Genomic DNA, 21,676 nt, shown 5'->3' with positions numbered 1-21,676 from the left:
GCAATGCGGGAGACCCAGGTTTGATTCCTGGGTCAGGAAGATTCCCTGGAGAAGGAGACATGACTGAGCGACTTCACTTTCACTTTCATTCTATGCATATATACATATATGGGTGTGTGACTTTATGTTTAGGGCTGCTGCTGCTGCTGCTAGTCGCTTCAGTCTATAGACCTGAAATATGTTATTTCCCCAGCCTTCTGTTTTGAACATTTAGATCATTTTCCAGTCTTCTGTTGTTAAATGGTCCTATGTTGAACATTCTTATTTATACTTCTTTGTGCACTTATACATATAAATGAGCTTATCTGTAGATAATTTTTAGAAATGAAATTCTTGATCAAAGATGTACATTTTTTCTTTCTATTGTAAAATATATTTCAGGAGTCAATATCAGTTCAGACTTGAATTCTAAGATCCTGCTTCTTTTTTCCTATCTTTGTTTGGATTATTTTTATATTCATTTTATCTCTACTGTTAGTTATCAGTTACACCTCTTTTCATTACACTTTCAGTGGTTAATGGTTATGCTACAGCAGCGCTGTTCAAAAGAACTTGGTGCAGTGATGGAAATGTTCTGTATCTGTTACCTAATATTTCACATTAGAACCTTATAGTAATATACTTCCATTTCCTGCCTCACATCTTTTGTGCTGTTGTCCAGTATTTTGTTTTTCTGTTGTAAATTCCACAGTACATTGTTACTCTTTGTACCTTAGATAGTTATTTTTTATCTTTATTCTCATTTTCATCATTCGTAATTTCTTTGTGTGAAATAGGGTGGTTGTAGTGTGAGTGAAAAAAGGATTATTTGAGAAGCAAAGAAATAACAGGACTTGTTACCTGATTAGATTTGCGGAGTGAGAAGATGAGAAGTCATCATTTTGACTGAGATTTCCAACCTACCTGGGTGGTTAAGTTAATAATGCTGTCGTTATTAACTGGTTTCGTAAATGCTGTTATATTCAGTATACATACAGAGTAGGCCATAAACTTTTGAGGCATAATGCACTAAAATTTTTTAACATTTCAGAAGAAATAATAATAATATGGAAATTTTGGAAGATAAAGCCTAATTTTTTTTCTGCGTATACTCTTTCCAATTTACTATTCTTAAAAACTTGTAATAGTTATTTTACTTACTGTCCTACTGTGTTTACTGAGATCTATCTAGTATTTTCTGAAAAACTATTTTGCATTAATTATGTTTTCCTATTGTGCATGTATGCTGATATTTTTAAAGATAAGGACAAATGGTATCTTTTTTTTTTTTTTTTTAAGACGTGTGCTGATCTTTGTTCCTTTTCTCTAGCTGCAGTGAATGGGGTTACTCTTTGTTGCACTGCACAGGCTTCTTGTGGTGGCTTCTTTTACGGAGCACAGGCTCTAAGCACCTTGGCTTCAGTGCTTGCGGCCTCAGTTGTGGCTCGCAGGCTCTAGAGCACAGGCTCAGTAGTTGTGGCGCCTAAGCTTAGTTCCCTGGCACGTGGAATCTTCCCTGACCAGGAATCGAACCTGTGTTCCCTGCATTGGCAGGTGCATTCTTATCCAGTGCACCACCAGGGAAGTCCAAGGGATGTCTTTGTATTCTTTTAGAATCCGTGCTCACTCTGTGCAGAACAACATGTAAGCCATTGAGACGGCATCCCTGACCTTATGGGCTTTAGAATTAAAGAGAGAGACAGTGTGGATTTTCGTACTATTCAAGGATTAACAATAAAAGTAAGAAAATATATAGTATTACTAAGAAGAGTATTACTTAATTGCAAAAGCCTGCTCTGGCCCTGTGGGACTCTCTTGATTCTGAGTGCTTTGTGTGCAGTCAGGAATTGCTAGGTGACTTGGAGGATGGACATTCGTCACTTCTCTAGAAAGCAGTTGCCATTAATACTGTCCCTGGAATTCTTGGAAAGTCTGCTCCTGGAAATTGATTTAGTGTCACAGGAATGCTGTTGTCCTACTTCAGAGATGTCTCTATTGTATTAGGAAGAATTAGGATCCACAAGTTAAACTTATATTCTCCCAGATAGCCCATCCAAAACCTCCTTTGTAATTAAATCTGTTACTCTCTCCCCTCAGTTGGGGTATTAGTAAAATGCAAGATTTAAATGAGACCCAATAAAAACTTTGAATGAATGGATGGCTTCCTATTTTAAAGCAGTGTGAGCCTGAAGACCCATGCTTGTCTTCTGTGTGTCTTTTGTCTGTTCCCTTGGTTTGGAGTCCTTGCATAGCACTAGGTTTTAAGTGCTACTGTTTTCTTGTAATTGAGCTTTGCTTATGAAGATTGTACTGCTAGCTCAATATTGAGTAGAATATCTTCAATAATCCTTGGAAGGCCTGTTGGACATCCTGTTGGATAGGGAAGTTACGTATTTCTGGTAATGGTTGATGAGATTATACTGATCCATCTATTAATACATACTCTTGTCTGATACATATATTTTTTGGGGGGGAGCCTGTCCTGGGTCTTTGTTACTGTGTGGGCTTTCCTCTAGTTGTGGAGAGTGGGGACCACTCTGTAGTTGTGTGCAGGCTTCTGATTGCTTCTCCTATTGTGCAGCACAGGCTGTAGGGTTCGTGGGCTTCAGTAGTTACGGCCTGCAGTCTGCAGAGTGTGGGCTCCGTAGTTGTGGTGTATGGGCTTAGTTGCTCCAAGGCATGTGGGATCTTCCTGGACCAGGGATTGAATTGATGTTCTCTGCATTGCAAGGCAGATTCTTAACCACCGGACAGAATCCTGATATATTTTTTTTTATTAATGGTATACTTTTGACTGATAAGTGGGTTTAAGGCTAAGTATAGTGAGAGGTTATAGAACAGCTTCCCCTTTGTAAAACTTTATAAACTTTGGCTTAATCACTCTCCTTTTCAGTGGATTTCTATTTTCTTTCCTATAAATTACCTTAGTAAAAATATATTTAAAAATGTGTGTGTTTGGGGACTGGTATAGATAAGTGTACATTGATATATATCCTCTTTAGGAAAAAATATTCCCAAGATTGAGATTATTTAGTTGTTTTAAATAATTTGCTGCTTTGTAGCGCTGCTTACCAAAAAGTAATTGAGTCAGTTTACCCTGCGAACAGAAAGAAGTGTGTCTACCTGTTGCTGTGAAGCCTTATCAGAATTAGACTTCATGTCTTTTCTTTAGTTTTATCAATTCAGTACGTGTAATAGAGTACCTCATTGCTTCCATTGATATTTCCTTACTATCTATTTCTTGGAGTCATAGAGAATATTTGAGATAATATATTTAATAACTTCATGTAGTAGCCATGTAATACCATTTAATAAGAAATAATAGTTGTTATTAATTGGACATGAAACAACAGACTGTTTCCAGATAGGAAAAGGAGTAAGTCAAGGCTGTGCATTGTCACCCTGCTTATTTAACTTACATGCAGAGTACATCATGAGAAACGCTGGGCTAGATGAAGCACAAACTGGAATCAAGATTGCCGGGAGAAATATCAATATCCTTAGATATGCAGATGACATCACACTTATGGCAGAAAGTGAAGAAGAACTAAAGAGGCTCTTGATGAAAGCAAAAGAGGAGAGTGGAAAAGTTGGCTTAAACTCAACATTCAGAAAACTAAGATCATGGCATCCGGCCCCATCACTTCACGGCAAATAGATGGGAAAACAATGGAAACAGTGAGACTTTATTTTTCTGGGCTGCAAAATCACTGCAGATGGTGACTGCAGCCATGAAATTAAAAGATGCTTACTCCTTGGCAGGAAAGTTATGACCAACCTAGACAGCATATTAAAAAGCAGAGACATTACTTTGCCAACAAAGGTCCATCTAGTCAAGGCTATAATTTTTCCAGTGGTCACGTATGGATGTGAGAGTTGGACTGTGAAGAAGGCTGAGCGCCGAAGAATTGATGCTTTTGAACTGTGGTGTTGGAGAAGACTCTTGAGAGTCCCTTGAACAACAAGGAGATCCAATCAGTCCATCCTAAAGGAGATCAGTCCTGGGTGTTCATTGGAAGGACTGATGTTGAAGCTGAAACTCCCAATATTTTGGCCACCTGATGCGAAGAGCTGACTCATTTGTAAAGACCCTGATGCTGGGAAAGATTGAAGGTGGGAGAAGAAGTTGACAATAGAGGATGAGATGGTTGGATGACATCACCGACTCAATGGCCGTGAGTTTGGGTAAACTCTGGGAATTTGTGATGGACAGGGAGGCCTGGTGTGCTGCAGTCAGTGGGGGCTCAAAGAGTTGGACACGACTGAGTGACTGAACTGAACTGAATATTCTTTTTGTTTATTCTATTTTTTTTGATCATGCCACAAGGCTTGCAGGATCTTAGTTCCCCATACTGGGATTGAATCTGGGTCACGGCAGTGAAAGCTCCGAGTCTTTTAACTACTGGACTGCCAGAAAGTTCCCGCATGTGGTGTAGAGTACTATAGGTATATAATACTGTACTGTAGTGGTTTAATCGTTAAGTCGTGTCTGACTCTTTGCGACCCCATGGACTGTAGCCTGCCAGGCTCCTCTGTCCATGGGATTCTCCAGGCAAGAATACTGGAGTGGGTTGCCATTTCCTTCTCCAGGGGATATTCCCAACCTAGGAATCGAACCTGGGTATCCTACATTGCAGGCAGATTCTTTACCAACTGAGCTATGAGGGAAGCCCAATACTGTACTGTAATAGGTTTATAATATTTTTCACACAAATAATACATAAAAAACAAACACAAAATTAAAGAAGACATGTTTGATCTCACAGTACACTACCTTGAAAAGTATAGTAGTTCAGTACAAATGTTGGTTACAGGGGCTGGCATTGAGTAAACAGACAAGAAAAGTTACTGACTAGAGGAGGGAGCGGAGGTGGGAGATGGTAGAGCAACTACGTCACCATGCGTTTACGCTTGCGTCCAGACATCCTGGTCTTGAAATAAAGACACTGTACTGTTGTACTCTATACAGTGCTGTACAGTCAAGTACACAAAAGCACAGCCGGGTGTAGAGGATGCGTGCATATGACAGTGTACATGTGTGAACTACACGATGGGACATGCAAATGCACATTCACATCTTTGAGAGTTTGCAGCTTGGAGGTTCGTAGGGGACTTAACTGTATTCTTTTTAAGTGCTTGTTCCCTCTTTATATGAAATATATAATTCTGTTCATATCTGTTGAGTGAACGTTTTACTCATTGAAAGTTTAACTTTTTTAGCCCTTACTGTTTTTAAAAGATTGTCTTCATTTGGTAGTTGTGTGGAGTGTTAGGTTTATTGAGGTATAATTTACATACACTAAAATTCATCCTTTTTAAATATATACTGTCGTATGAACTTTGACAAAGAACACAGTTACATAATCTCAACCACAATCAAGGTACAGAACATTTCTATCACCCATAAAGTTTCCTCATGCTTTTTAAAGTCATTCCTGTCAGTGGTTGCTAGGCCATAGCAACTACTGATTTGTTTTTGGTTCCTGTAACTTTTACTTTTTTCAGAATATTATGTAAATGATTTGTATAGTACTTAGCCTCTTTATTCTGTCTTCATTTGCTTAGCATAATGCATTTGAGATTCATTCATGTTCATGCATATATCGGAAGTTCACTGTTTTTTATTTCTGAGTAGTATTCCATAATATAGCTGTATCCCAGTTTGTTGATTTATTTCCTAGTTGAAAGATGTTTGGGAATTTTCATTTCTGATATTGGAAATTTGTGTCTTTTCTTTTTTCCTTAGACATTTTAACTATAATTTATGATTTTTATATACCTTGTCCTAGAATCAGCTTTTAGTTTAATTTACATTGTTACATTTGTTTCATTGCCGCTCCTATCTTTATTTTTTTCTTTGTTCCACTTGCTTTGTGTTTAGTTTATTCTTTTTCTAGTTTTTCTCAGATGGAAAGTTAAATTATTGATTCGAGACCTTCTTTTCTAATAGAAAAATTTAATGTTGAATATTTTTCTTTAAGCAGTTGTTTAGCTGCATCCCACAAAATTTATTGCATTTTATTTTCATTTTAACTCATTCAAAGTATTTTCTAGTTTCTAGTTCTCTGAGGCTTCTTCTTTGATTTATGGATTACTTAGAAGGGTTTTGTTCAATTTCTAAGTATTTGAGAGTTTTCCACATAGCTCTCTTTGATTGATTTTTAATTTGATTCCATGCCAGAAAACATACTTTCTATGAGTTCATTTCTTTTAAATTTCTTAAGAATTGTTTTATGTCCCTGAACATGATCTACCTTGACGAATCTTTCATGTGCCCTTGTGTATTCTGCTGTTGTTGGATGGAGTGTTACATAAATGTCAGTTAGATAAAATTGATTGATAATGGTTTTTAGGTCTTCTCTGTTCTTTCTGATTCTGTTTTCTTTATCAATTACTGAGAGAGGAGTGTTGAATTCTCCAAATATATTAGTGGGTTTTTATTTCATTCCAGTTAGGTTTTGCTTTGTGTATTTTGAAGGTTTTTTTGTTTATTTTTGTTTTTTAATTTGCAGAACCATTTAAGAGTTGTTATGTCTTTTTGGAATTGAGCTATTTATCATTATGCATTTTTTTGGGGCTCTGGTAATTTTCTTTGTTCTGAAGTGTGCTTTGATTAGTGTTGGTATCATCTATTTTTTTTCTATCTTTTCTGTATTGTTTTATATTTCCATCCTATCTGTATTGTGTTTGAAGGGCATTTCTTACAGACACCATATACCATCTTTTTGGATTACTTGAGTATTTTTTAATAATCTATTTTATTTTATATATTGGCTTTTGACTGTGTCTCTTTATATAGATTAAAAAAATTTTTTTTTAATATTTGTATTTATTATTTTTGACTGCGCTAGGTCTCCCTTGCTGTGCTTGGGCTTCTCACTGTGCTGGCTTTTCTTTGGGAAGCACAGGCTCTAGAGCGCGAGGGCTTCAGTAGCTGTGGTGCCGCTCAGTAGCTGCGTTTCCCGGGCTCTAGAGCGCAGGCTCAGTAGTTACGGTGCACTGGCTTAGCTGCTCTTTGGCATGTGGGATCTTCGTGGATCAGGGATCGAACCCATGTCTCCTGCAGTGGCAGGCAGATTCTTTACCACTGAGTCACCAGGGAAGCCCTAAAAAAAAATTTTTTTTAATTGAAGTATAATTGATTTACAATGTTCTGTTTAATTTCTTTTTTTTTTTCTGTTTAATTTCTGTTCTTTGTATACTTTTTCGTTGTCATTGTTGGTTGCTATGGGAATTATAATATATATACCTAACTTTTCATGTAATCAGATAAAATGTAGAAATTATATAATCAATTATGTCTTTCTGTCCTCTTCCCTTTATATTAGAGTGTTCATGTATATTATATCTTTAGACATTGAAAATTCTGTACAGATCATACATATGACCATATGTATATGCCTTTACAATTTTCCCTTAAGAAATTGGGCATGACAGTAATAATTTTTACAAAGGAAAACTCTTGATGATAAAGGCCTTAATTGATAAAATTTGATGAGTCAAAAGCCGATTGCATCTTTTCTGTAAGCTTTACATTAAAGGCGATTGAAACAAAAAATTATTTTAGCAAAATAAACACGAAAATTGAAAAAAATTAGAAATAGTCTACCTATCGTCTTTAGTAAAGTAATAAAAAATTAATGGACTCATTAGAATTTGCACTGAAAGAATACTTTGTTGATAAAAGAATTAATGTTGCACATTCAAAAACACATACACGACATACTATACACACACAGCTTTGGTCAGGATGGACGGAATGAAGGCTTGAAGAGTCAGAGAAGCTTACACTGCCACATCTGTTTTTTAAAAAAATTGTATCTGAGTGTGTACATATGAACATTTATATTTTGAAAAATCTCAGACTCTACTGCCTGTTAGCTGGGCTTCCACTGATGGCATGGGGGAATGCAGCACAAATAACTTTGTACTTTCTACTTTATCCAGTTCCATTTCTTTTAATATTTTGATATAGCATGCTTCATTTCTATAATAAAAAGCTAATCAAAATTCTGTGTTAATAGCACTGACTTACAATGGAATTAACTGTTGAAAAAAGAAAGGATAAAAAACAGTAAAAGCGTTACCTCTGGGATTTGCTCTAAGGTTCTATTTGGGCTGTTTTGGTAGAGTTTTCTTTTTAACACGGTCCTAAACAAGCTGCTTCTGTGTGTGTCCTCTATTTCCATAAGAGAAGTGATATTCTGTATTGGATCCAGTTATTATGATGAAAATAATTGCATCTAGAGGGACCGTTGTGTCAGGATGCCCTCAGATGGTATTCCTTGTGTTATGTTTTAGACTAATCTCAAAGTGAACCTTAGTCTTTGGGCCCCACTGGATTATTTCAGGATGTAAGCTAAACTAAGTAAGTTGGGTTACACAGTTAAGTAGAATTCTGGGTGTGTTGATTTCTGCTAGGTTTCATTCTTTCTGAGGCCTTTGGAATAGTGGCTGGTGAGAAGATAAACGGGTATGTAGTGAAGTAAATTAAAAGACGCTTACTCCTTGAAAGGAAAGTTATGACCAACCTAGACAGCATATTAAAAAGCCGAGACAGGGAGGGAGGTGGGAGGGGAGGTTCAGGATTAGGAACACGTGTACACCCGTGGCAGATTCATGTTGATGTATGGCAAAACCAATACAATATTGTAAAGTAATTAGCCTCTAATTAAATAAATAAATTAAAAAAAATTAAAAAAATAAAAGCCGAGACATTACTTTGCCAACAAAGGTCTGTCTAGTCAAGGCTATGGTTTTTCCAGTGGTCATGTATGGATGTGAGAGTTGGACTATGAAGAAAGCTGAGCACTGAAGAATTGATGCTTTTGAACGGTGGTGTTGGAGAAGACTCTTGAGAGTGCCTTGGACTGCAAGGAGATCCAACCAGTCCATCCTAAAGGAGATCAGTCCTGGATGTTCATTGAAAGGACTGATGTTGAAGCTGAAACTCCAATACTTTGGCCACCTGATGCGAAGAGTTGACTCATTGGAAAAGACCCTGATGCTGGGAGGGATTGGGGGCAGGAGGAGAAGGGGATGACAGAGGATGAGATGGTTGGATGGCATCACCAACTCAATGGACATGGGTTTGGGTGGACTCTGGGAGTTGGTGATGGACAGGGAGGCCTGGCATGCTGCGGTTCATGGGGTCGCGAAGAGTCAGACACGACTGAGCGACTGAACTGAACTGAAACATCTGGCATGGCTAAACCACAGAAAAGTGGATAAGGCTATAGAATGATAGTGCTGTTAGAAGTGAAATCACTGTAATAGCAACATACATATGCCTGGTCAAAGCAACTAGGTCCTAAACATCAGTGGGCAGAACTGCCCTACACACACAAACGTTGGTTTATCTAGAATCTAAAAATATAGAGTACAATTTTTTAAAAAGTCTGTTTTCTGTTTCTAAGGAGAGGTTAGTAATCAGAGCAGATCAGTCGCTCAGTCGTGTCTGACTCTTTGCGACCCCATGAATCGCAGCACGCCAAGCCTCCCTGTCCATCACCAACTCCCGGAGTTCACTCAAACTCATGTCCATCAAGTCAGTGATGCCATCCAGCCATCTCATCCTCTGTCGTCCCCTTCTCCTCTTGCCCCCAATCCCTCCCAGCATCAGAGTCTTTTCCAACGAGTCAACTCTTCTCATGAGGTGGCCAAAGTACTGGAGTTTCAGCTTTAGCATCATTTCTTCCAAAGAAATCCCAGGGCTGATCTCCTTCAGAATGGACTGGTTGGATCTCCTTGCAGTCCAAGGGACTCTCAAGAGTCTTCTCCAACACCACAGTTCAAAAGCGTCAATTCTTCGGTGCTCAGCCTTCTTCACAGTCCAACTCTCACATCCATACATGACCACAGGAAAAACCATAGCCTTGACCAGACAAACCTTTGTTGGCAAAGTAATGTCTCTGCTTTTGAATATGCTATCTAGGTTGGTCATAACTTTCCTTCCAAGGAGTAAGCGTCTTTTAATTTCATGGCTGCAGTCACCATTTGTAGTGATTTTGGAGCCCAGAAAAATAAAGTGTGACACTGTTTCCACTGTTTCCCCATCTATTTCCCATGAAGTGATGGGACCGGATGCCATGATCTTCGTTTTCTGAATGTTGAGCTTTAAGCCAACTTTTTCACTCTCTACTTTCACTTTCATCAAGAGGCTTTTGAGTTCCTCTTCACTTTCTGCCATAAGTGTGGTGTCATCTGCATATCTGAGGTTATTGATATTTCTCCCGGCAACCTTGATTCCAGCTTGTGCTTCTTCCAGCCCAGCATTTCTCATGATGTACTCTGCATATAAGTTAAATAAACAGGGTGACAATATACAGCCTTGACGTACTCCTTTTCCTATTTGGAACCAGTCTGTTGTTCCATGTCCAGTTCTAACTGTTGCTTCCTGACCTGCATACAGATTTCTCAAGAGGCAGATCAGGTGGTCTGGTATTCCCATCTCTTTCAGAATTTTCCACAGTTTGTTGTGATCCACACAGTCAAAGGCTTTGGCACAGTCAATAAAGCAGAAATAGATGTTTTTCTGGAACTCTCTTGCTTTTTCCATGATCCAGCGGATGTTGGCAATTTGATCTCTGGTTCCTCTGCCTTTTGTAAAACCAGCTTGAACATCAGGAAGTTCACGGTTCGCATATTGCTGAAGCCTGGCTTGGAGAATTTTGAGCATTACTTTACTAGCGTGTGAGATGAGTGCAATTGTGTAGTAGTTTGAGCATTCTTTGGCATTGCCTTTCTTTGGGATTGGAACGAAAACTGACCTTTTCCAGTCCTGTGGCCACTGCTGAGTTTTTGGAAATTTGCTGGCATATTGAGTGTATCACTTTCACAGCATCATCTTTCAGGATTTGGAATAACTCAACTGGAATTCCATCACCTCCACTAGCTTTGTCCGTAATGATGCTTTCTAAGGCCCACTTGACTTCACATTCCAGGATGTCTGGCTCTAGGTTAGTGATCACACCATCGTGATCATCTGGGTCGTGAAGATCTTTTTTGTACAGTTCTTCTGTGTGTTCTTGCCGTCTCTTCTTAATATCTTCTGTTTCTGTTAGGTCCATACCATTTCTGTCCTTTATTGAGCCCATCTTTGCATGAAATGTTCCTTTGGTATCTCTGACAGAATGATCTCTGTTTGTTTCCAAGGGAAACCATTCAATATCACAGTAATCCAAGTCTACGCCCCAACCAGTAACACTGAAGAAGCTGAAATTGAATGGTTCTCTGAAGACCTACAAGACCTTTTAGAACTAACACCCAAAAAAGATGTCCTTTTCATTATAGGTGACTGGAATGCAAAAGTAGGAAGTCAAGAAACACCTGGAGTAACAGGCAAATTTGGCCTTGGAATACGGAATGAAGCAGGGCAAAGAGTAATAGAGTTTTGCCAAGAAAATGCACTGGTCATAACAAACACCCGCTTCCAACAACATAAGAGAAGACTCTGTACATGGACATCACCAGATGGTCAACACCGAAATCAGACTGATTATATTCTTTGCAGCCAAAGATGGAGAAGCTCTATACAGTCAGCAAAAACAAGACCGGGAGCTGACTGTGGCTCAGACCATGAACTCCTTATTGCCAAATTCAGACTTAAGTTTAAGAAAGTAGGGAAAACCACTAGACCATTCAGGTATGACCTAAATCAAATCCCTTATGATTATACAGTGGAAGTGAGAAATAGATTTAAGGGCCTAGATCTGATAGATAGAGTGCCTGATGAACTATAGAATGAGGTTCGTGACTTTGTACAGGAGACAGGGATCAAGACCATCCCCATGGAAAAGAAATGCAAAAATGCAAAATGGCTGTCTGAGGAGGCCTTACAAATAGCTGTGAAAAGAAGAGAAGTGAAAAGCAGAGGAGAAAAGGAAGGATATAAACATCTGAATGCAGAGTTCCAAAGAATAGCAAGAAGAGATAAGAAAGCCTTCTTCAGTGATCAATGCAAAGAAATAGAGGAAAACAACAGAATGGGAAAGACTAGAGATTAGTAATAGGATAGTGAATAAATAGACTGATAAATCAATGGATGGGAGGGGTCCAGGAAAATTGGTAGAAGAGGTTAGAAAACAGGGCATTTTAAGTAGAAATATTAATCTCAGCTCTTGATTTCGTAAATACAAATATTATGCTGTGATGTTAGAAATTTTCAAAACAAATATAGTTTAAAAAATAAAGTGATTCTAGGAGAAAAAAATTTTAGTTTCTAAAAAATAGATACTCTTCTGTATCAGTCATGTAATGTCAGTATAGACGGGTCTGCTTACTTGCCAACAGGCTTGTCAATCACACATAGTGTGGAATCCGAGTTTTTAATTTTTGGAAACCTGATTTTATTGTCAGAAGTACAGCAAGAAATATCAGCTTTTCAAAATAAATTATATAGGGAGGATAAAGTTTGCTTATTTTTGAGGGGCAGCAAACTAGAAGACATTTCCCCCTGAAATTCTCCAGACTATTTTTTGAAAATTACTTTGTTAACTGAGACAAGCTTAAATTATAAAACCTATCCTTAGAGATATTTTGGCCAAGCAGGAACATAACTAAGGGAAGTGTTCCTCACATTGTTTCAAGTGGAATTTTGAGACATGTCATTGTGAAAGTATTTCCTTAGATCATCCTTTAGAGGAGTATTGCTTTTTTTTTTTCTTTGAAATCCTTATTTTTGAGTTTTTTATTGGGTCAAAAATGAAGGAATATTAAAGCACCAATTTGATTTATGCCATTTTTCCTTTGTTTGCTTGAGGTAGTTTTTTCTAGCCTCTTGGTTGTAAATGACAAACCAACTTAAATTAAGTAGAATGACAGTAGATTTGGTGAAATTCTGAACAACTAAGAGCTTGGATAGATCTGTCCACAAGGATCAAATGCTTTCAGGATACTTTCTGAAAATCCTTTAATTTTTCATCTTTGTCTATCTCTTAGCTTCATTCTGTCCTGTTGACTCAAATCAGTAGTCCTTTATTGAATATGTAGTATGTGCTAGACATGATTTTAGTTGGTGGAGAAGCAAGTGATAACATAAGACAAACTAAGTCTGTGTCCTCAAGAAGCACTCTTTCTAGTGCAGGGACTTGGTCTGCATAGCAGGGGACAAGGCCAGAGACCATTATGGACTTGATTTTCATCTGTAAGACCCATGAGGCAAGAGAGCGTCTTCCCCACCTACTCTCCTAGAAAAATTCCAGGGAAGGACTGTGGTAGGTTGTGATCCCATTCTGCAATCAGTAACTGCACCCAGAAGGGTAAAATATTGTTACTAAGCCTGGGTCATTTAAACTCAATATTCAAGGACCAGACTCTGTTACCACAAGGAGGAAAGGCAAAGATACTAGCCAGGCAAACATAGTAGCTCTTCTTGGCATTTGCATTATGAAGTTTGATTTCTTGTATTTGTGCTTCAGATAAATGTATCACATATGCCAAAGCTTTACTGATTTTGAAGACTTTAAAAAAATGTTAGTCTTTCTCCTCATTTCTAAATCTAAATTGTGAACTTCAGTTTGATATGCGAAGAGCCAGATAAATAATTTAATATGTTGCTTCCCACATAATTCGCCACATTGATAGGAAAGTTGTTGTCTTGTAGATTATAAAGACATGGTTTTGAAAGCTAATGTTGCATGGTGTTTTAGTTTGGTTTCTCCAAAACATGGACTTGTTTGGTTGATTCCAGGAAGAGATGTTAAGGAAGTAATGAAGAGATGGGGAAAGGACAAAAGCCAATATGAATGTGTTAATAAGTAGTATACCACAGTGGAAAACAGGAGCTCAGGCCTACTAAGCACCTCTGATTGATCATGTGGAACATACCTCAGAATTGTCTCAATGAGGAGATAAGGAAGCTGGGGTATTTATTCATCACCTTTTGTCCCTCAGTGGTTGGAGGTTTAAGGGATGTTGACTTCCAGCCACTTCCTGTTTGGCCTGCTGCCTGTTGAGTGTGTTCCTTCAGTTTGCAGAAAGCTCTGAGGCACAGAGGGACAGATGCTTGAGAATTGTTCAGAGAACTATCCATAGAAACTGCAGGTGCTCTCCATAGTGGCTATGAATGGATATGGGTAGGGCTTTGATAGTTTCTTTCCTTTATTGAGCCCATCTTTGCATGAAATGTTCCCTTGGTATCTCTAATTTTCTTGAAGAAATCTCTAGTCTTTCCCATTCTGTTGTTTTCCTCTTATTTCTTTGCACTGATTGCTGAGGAAGGCTTTCTTATCTCTCCTTGCTATTCTTTGGAACTCTACATTCAGATGCTTATATCTTTCCTTTTCTCCTTTGCTTTTTGCTTCTCTTCTTTTCACAGCTATTTGTAAGGTGTCCTCAGACAGCCATTTTGCATTTTTGCATTTCTTTTCCATGGGGATATTCTTGATCCCTGTCTACTGTACAGTGTCACGAACCTCCACCATAGTTCATCAGGCAATCTATTTCTCACTTCCACTGTATAATCATAAGGGATTTGATTTAGGTCATACCTGAATGGTCTAGTGGTTTTCCCCACTTTCTTCAATTTACCTGAATTTGGCAATAATGAGTTCATGATCTGAGCCACAGTCAGCTCCCAGTCTTGTTTTTGCTGTCTGTATAGAGCTTCTCCATCTTTGGCTGCAAAGAATATAATCAGTCTGATTTCGGTGTTGACCATCTGGTGATGTCCATGTGTAGAGTCTTCTATTGTGTTGTTGGAAGAAATGGTATGGATCTAACAGAAGCAGAAGATATTAAAAAGAGGTGGCAAGAATACATAGAACTAAAAAGAAAAAAGAAGAGAATACATAGAACTGTACAAAAAAGAGCTTCACGACCAAGATAATCACGATGGTGTGATCACTCAACTAGAGCCAGACATCCTGGAATGTGAAGTCAAGTGGGCCTTAGAAAGCATCACTACGAACAAAGCTAGTGAAGGTGATGGCATTCCAGTTGAGCTATTTCAAATCCTGAAAGATGATGCTGTGAAAGTGCTGCACTCAACATGCCAGCAAATCTGGAAAACTCAGAGTGGCCACAGGACTGGAAAAGGTCAGTTTTTATCCCAATCCCAAAAAAGGCAATGCCAAAGAATGCTCAAACTACCGCACAGTTGCACTCATTTCACACGCTAGTAAAGTAATGCTCAAAATTCTCCAAGCCAGGCTTCAGCAATACATGAACTGCGAACTTCCAGATGTTCAAGCTGGTTTTAGAAAAGGCAGAGGAACCAGAGATCAAATTGCCAGCATCCGCTGGATCATGGAAGAAGCAAGAGAGTTCCAGAAAAACATCTATTTCTGCTTTATTGACTGTGCAAAGCCTTTGACTGTGTGGATCACAATAAACTGTGGAAAATTCTGAAAGAGATGGGAATACCAGACCACCTGACCTGCCTCTTGAGAAACCTGTATGCAGGTCAGGAAGCAACAGTTAGAACCGGACATGGAATAACAGACTGGTTCCACATAGGAAAAGGAGTACGTCAAGGCTGTATATTGTCACCCTGTTTATTTAACTTATATGCAGAGTACATCATGAGAAATGCTGGGCTGGAAGAAGCACAAGCTGGAATCAAGGTTGCCGGGAGAAATATCAATAACCTCAGATATGCAGATGACACCACACTTATGGCAGAAAGTGAAGAGGAACTCAAAAGCCTCTTGATGAAAGTGAAAGAGGAGAATGAAAAAGTTGGCTTAAAGCTCAACATTCAGAAAACTAAGATCATAGCATCTGGTCCCATCACTTCATGGGAAATAGGTGGGGAGACAGTGGAAACAGCCTCAGACTTTATTTTTCTGGGCTCCATAATCACTGCAGATGGTGATTGCAGCCATCAAATTAAAAGACGTTTACTCCTTAGCAGGAAAGTTATGACCAACCTAGATAGCATATTCAAAAGCAGAGATACTGCTTTGTCAACAAAGGTTCGTCTAGTCAAGGCTGTGGTTTTTCCTGTGGTCATGTATGGATGTGAGAGTTGGACTATGAAGAAAGCTGAGTGCCGAAGAATTGATGCTTTTAAACTGTGGTGTTGGAGAAGACTCTTGAGAGTCCCTTGGACTGCAAGGAGATCCAACCAGTCCATCCTAAAGGAGATGAACACTGGGTGTTCACTGGAAGGACTGATGCTAAAGCTGAAACTCCAGTACTTTGGCCACCTCATGTGAAGAGTTGACTCATTGGAAAAGACCTTGATGCTGGGAGGGACTGGGGGCAGGAGGAGAAGGGGATGACAGAGGATGAAATGGCTGGATGGCATCACTGACTCGATGGACGTGAGTTTGAGTGAACTCCGGGAGTTGGTGATGGACAGGGAGGCCTGGCGTGCTGCGATTCATGGGGTCGCAAAGAGTCGGACACGACTGAGCGACTGAACTGAACTTGATAGTTTCAGCTGTAAATGGTGAAAGATATCCTCAAGTATATCCTCAAGTAGGTGGGTTATTCCTTTGATTTTTCACCAAGATTCTTGTGTAGTGCTAGAACAACATAAGTACCTATACTTACCTCCCACCCCAGTTCAGCTCATTTTCTCTACATTATGATTGTTGATACTGTCGGATGAAATATACCGCAGAAATTTCAGCCACTCAACAAAGGTTTACTGTGGCTAGTGTACATTTGGTGGCTTTCTGGAAGAGCTTTCCTCCAAACAATGGATGACTCAGAGCTCCAAGCTGAAATTCCACTGTCCTAGAGTACTCCCTGTCAACCAGGTGGACAGGAGAAAATGTGGAGAGGGGACATGTCACTTCAATCATATGTGTGGCCAGAACCAGTTACAGGGCTCCAGCCTAATTAGAAGGAAGGCACTGTCTCTGACCCATTTTGCAATGAAGAATTTTCACTCAGCTGTCAAGATTTCATGAATTTTAATGGTGGTCTCCAAGATCCATAAGTCACAATTCTTCTTCCTTAATAGTATTCATATATTGCACATACACAAGTAATTAGTTTCCTTTATTGATGGTTACATCATAAATGGTAAAAATAAAGAGCAGTTATTTACTTTTCACAAAACTGAAAATTCTTGCTTTGTCATTAATTTGGCACCCGGCAAAGAATTGCAGCAGAATTTCTTAGTTTCCTCTTTAAAGTTTGGCACCACTTTTCAAAAGGATTGTTTCAGTGGCTAATTTATTCTACATGAACAAATGGTAGCAGAGTGTAGGATGGGATGGTGGGAGGAGAAGCCAAAGCTGATTGATGTAATTGTCAAAGCAGGAAGTGATGAAACCTGAAATTAGGACAGATGGTAAAGAATCTGCCTGTAATGCCGGAGACCCAGGTTTGATCCCTGGGTTGGGAAGATCCCCTGGAGAAGGAGATGGCAATCCACTCCAGTATTCTTGCCTGGGAAATCCCTTGGACAGAGGAACCTGGGGGGCTACAGTCCATGGGGTCACAAAGAGTTGGACACAACTGAGTGAGTGACACTGATGGATATGGAAAGGAAGGAATGATAAGGAAGTATTGTCTTGGTGAATCTTACAGTTTTTGTTCGGGATAGTTTACAGGAGGGGAAAAGGTAAAGTGATTTTGGAAGGCCAATAGTGCTTCTCCCACAGAGCTTTTTCCCAAGCTGCTCTTCTCTCCAGCTGGGCCACCCCTCCTATACTCTTTCCTCTCTTCTGTGTCTGTTCAAAGGCCTTCCTAAGTTCTGTCTAAAATGGCAACCTCACACAGCTCGCTCCTCTGCTGCTTTGCCCTACTTTCTCCCTGTTATTAGCACCTACCATATTGGTTTTATGAACAACTTCCCCTATTAGAATACAGGTTTTGCAACTGCAGGCATCTTTTCTCTCGTTCATTCCTGTATCTTTAATAGGTACGCAATAAATGTTTATTGAATGAAAGCCATGGAAGGTAGGCCACTCAGGAGATGAATAGACGTGGTAGGTTTAAAATTGCTTTGTAACTCACCTCTTTAGACATATATGGCAGGCAGTTCTAAAGTGTACTTCTTAAGGGATAGAGAATTGAAGCTAGTGGTGTAGACGTTAACAAGTACAACATGACGCATGTACTGATTGATATTAAAATTCCAAGTACCTCCTGAAATAGGAAATTTAAATTCCCTTTTGTTTTTTGTATTTTATTTATTGTTGCTCTTTGAAGACTTGTATTAACAAGTTTTTATTGGTTGTAAAAGGATCTGTTTATTTTAGTTTTTTAAAAGAATTATTTGCAAGAAAAGTGTTAAGACTGCAGTGGAAGCCCAGAAAGGAGCTGTGGCATGCTGTGAACTAAGATAGCATGAACTTTGGTTACAGCTGGCTGATGCTGAGAATGCTCGAGGGCTAAGTCCTTGCTTCACTGTTCAGTATTTCCTCTTACTGTTTGTTTAGACTTGAATTTAGTGTAAAAAAATTGCTAGCGCCTGCTTTAGAGTGATGAATTAAAGGCCAATTATTCCTTCTACTCCATTTCTTTTTAAAAACTTTATTGAAATGTAGTTGCTTTACAATATTTATTAATTCTGCTGTATAGCAAAGTGATTCAGTTATACATTTATATATTCTTTTTTATATGTTCTCCCCTTCTCCTCCATTTCTTAAAGCTTTTACTTTATACTCCTTTACCAGGAACCTTCTTTAAAGGGTCATGTGTGACTTCTCACATCCTATTTATGCCTCAGACTGTACAGTATAACCTCTGCCTGTTGACTTCATTGACGTATCTCTTGAAAGGGAGGGAGTACAGTGTTCTCTACATGCCAGGTGCTTTATGTATTTTTTTCTGTTTAATCCTCACAGCAATCCAGAGACAACCTTTCCCCCAAACGTCTCTTTGCAGGAAACGTTCTTGTTTCCCAAGATCCCATTCAGTACCTGCTTCTCTTAGGCTTCATCCGTTGTGTATGCGTCAGTGGCTTTAACCTGTATAGGCAGATTACTTCTAAGTTTCTCCTTCTGACACAGAACTCTAGACAAACTCACCAAAGTGTAAAACTGACTTAAGTCTCAATTTAATATCCTACACCTGTATCAAACCCAGAGTTTGAAACTGAATTATAGACAAGTTGCCTAAGCCTGCAACTTGGGGAAATCGCCATCATGCTAGATGCTATTTACGAGATTTGCACTCTGTACAGAAATATTCTCTTTTAATCCTCACAACAACCCAGTTTGTTTTACAGAAGCACTAAGAGAGATTTAGAACAGTTAAGGAGCTTAACCAGTCGGCAGTACAACAGATGGAGTTGGGTTTGAACAGAATATGTGTAGTTGCAAACTCCATACTCTATCCGTTCTGTGGCACTTCTGGTCCCCCTCCCTTCAACATGAACACAGCACACTTACACGCCCCTCTGAGCACCCACTACTGCTGACCTTTTGAAGTGCTATGAAATATTTCATGTTTCTTGATTCTGTTTGCCTTGCTTACTTGGATTATTGCAATAGCCACTTAATAAATCTTTCTGACTCAGTTTCTTTTACATCCATACTGCTGTCAAAAAATTTCTTCTAAAATGCAAATCTGATTATGTCATTTCCCTTACTGCTTTTGGGATAAAATACTTGGCACGGTATTCAAGACCTTCTTTGCTCGTGGTCATGTTGTGTGCACGGTCCTTTTGTTTCAGCCATTATAAGGTACATTTACGTCCTAGAGCTATATTTTAGGATTACGTTTTGTTCTTCGGGCATGCCCTTTAGTTGTTTCATCACTGTCAAATTCCCATTTTTAAGAGTTGCATCAAGTGGCAGCTTTTTCACAAGACCTCTGCACTTTCAGCATTTCCTCTCCCTTTGAGTATCCTCATTTGTGATCACTAGGACCGTGGTCCTTATAGGTATGACCTCTTACAGGTGGGGAAAGGAAAGATGCAAATGATGATGGAGAAATTTAAATTTGGACTATGAGGAAGCTGTAGTTGAGAGCTCAGAAGGAGATGAGAGAGATGTTGAAACTTGAGAAAGGGGCATCCTTGTTATGTTGAGGCAGAAAATTTAGCCACACTATTGAGATTAGTAGGATAGAAAGTAGGAACTATGCCTAAAAAACAGGATGATCTAGCTAAGGAGATTTCTAAGCAGAGTGTAAAGGTGCCAAGAAGTTTCTTCTTGCTGCGTATAGCAAAATGTGTGAGGTGCCCTGTGACCTCTTAACACTGTGGACTTATCACTCGTCTCATTTTTCTGTGTGTGTGTGTGTGTGTGTGTGTGTTTTCTTAATGGAAGTAATAGTTAATTTACGATGTTGTATTAGTTTCTGGTATACAGCAAAGTGATTCAGTTATACATACATCTCTGTATATGTGTATATATATTCTTTTCATATTTTTCCCCATTATGGTTTATTGTAGGTTAGTGAATATATAGCAGGACTTTGTTTCAATCCCAGTCTCCCAGTTTACCTGTCCCTTACCCCCTCTCCCCTTTGATAACTGAAAGGTTTTTTCTGTGTCTGTGGGTCTGTTTCTGTTTTGTAAATGAGTTCATTTGTGTCACATTTTAGATTTCATACATAAGTGATAAGGTAAGTCACTTCAGTCGTGTCTGACTCTGTGTGACCCCACAGACGGCAGCCCACCAGGCTCCCCCATCCCTGGGATTCTCCAGGCAAGAACACGGGAGTGGGTTGCCATTTCCTTCTCCAATGCATGAAAGTGAAAAGTGAAAGTGAAGTCGCTCAGTTGTGTCTGACTCTTAGCGACCCCATGGACTGCAGCCTACCAGGCTCCTCTGTCCATGGGATTTTCCAGGCAAGAGTACTGGAGTGGGGTGCCATTGTCTTTCTCTTTGTGACTTCACTTAGTATAATAATCTCTAGGTTCATCCATATTGCTGCAAATGGTATTATTTCATTCTACTTTATGGGTGTATATAGGTACACACTGTATATATGTATACAGTGTATATATGGACCACACCTTCTTTATCCATTCCTCTGTTGATGAATATTTAGGTTGTTTCCATGTCCTGGCTATTGTACATTAGATTTTTACATTTCTAGAATAGACTTTTTTTTTGATAACCAGTTTGGTTAATTTGATTATTTAGTTCTTATTAGGGTTAATCATTAATTTGGTACTGCTGTGCCTGCATCAGTTCTTGATGTTATCTGTTAATGTTTCATTGAAAACTTAATCAAAAAATTAACTGAAACCTGGAGTAACTGAAGAAAGTATGAAGTAGAAATAAATTATGGAAGCATATACTTTTCCCCTAAATTTCCCTTAACAGATTATAAATAAAGTTCTCATGTTTATCATTTTAAAACATAATTTTTAATAATTTTACTATTCCATTATATTTTTCATCAGTTTCCTTAACCTCCACTATTGGCTATATTATTTATGGTTTTTACTATTGTAAATGTTATGAATGTCTCTGAATTTAAAACCCTTTCCACATTAAAAAATATTTAATTTATTGGCTGCATCTAGTCTTATTTGCGGTATGCAGGATCTTCGCTGTGGTGTGTGGTCTTCTCTTGAGTTGTGGTGCGAGGGCTCCAGAGCGTGTGGGCCCCAGAGTCTGCGGTCCACAGACTGTCTAGTGGAAGTGCCTGCGCTCAGTAGTTGCAGCACACAGGCTTAGCTGCGCTGAGCTGGGTGGGATCTGAGCTCCCTGACCAGGAATCGAACCCACATCCCCCGTACTGGAAAGCAGAAGCTCAACCATTGGACCACCAGGGAAGTTCCCCTTTTCTACATTTGATTATTCTATTTACATGTCTAGATAGAGAGTCATTGAATCAA

General features: G+C 38.9%; 1 protein-coding gene across 1 annotated transcript in view; it reads left to right on the top strand.

Annotated features, from left to right (window-relative positions):
* The window catches only part of FAM117B (family with sequence similarity 117 member B), a 74,844-nt gene that overhangs the window by 13,448 nt on the left and 39,720 nt on the right, over positions 1-21,676 (top strand). The gene's annotated exons all lie outside the window — the stretch shown is intronic.

This window comes from Bos grunniens, chromosome 2 (assembly GCF_055505025.1).
Source record: "Bos grunniens cultivar Pamir isolate PY7600 chromosome 2, Bosgru_T2T1.0, whole genome shotgun sequence".
NCBI classification, from domain to species: Eukaryota; Metazoa; Chordata; class Mammalia; order Artiodactyla; family Bovidae; genus Bos; species Bos grunniens.
Note: the sequence above shows the minus strand (reverse complement) of the source record. Positions and strands in the feature narration are given on the sequence as shown.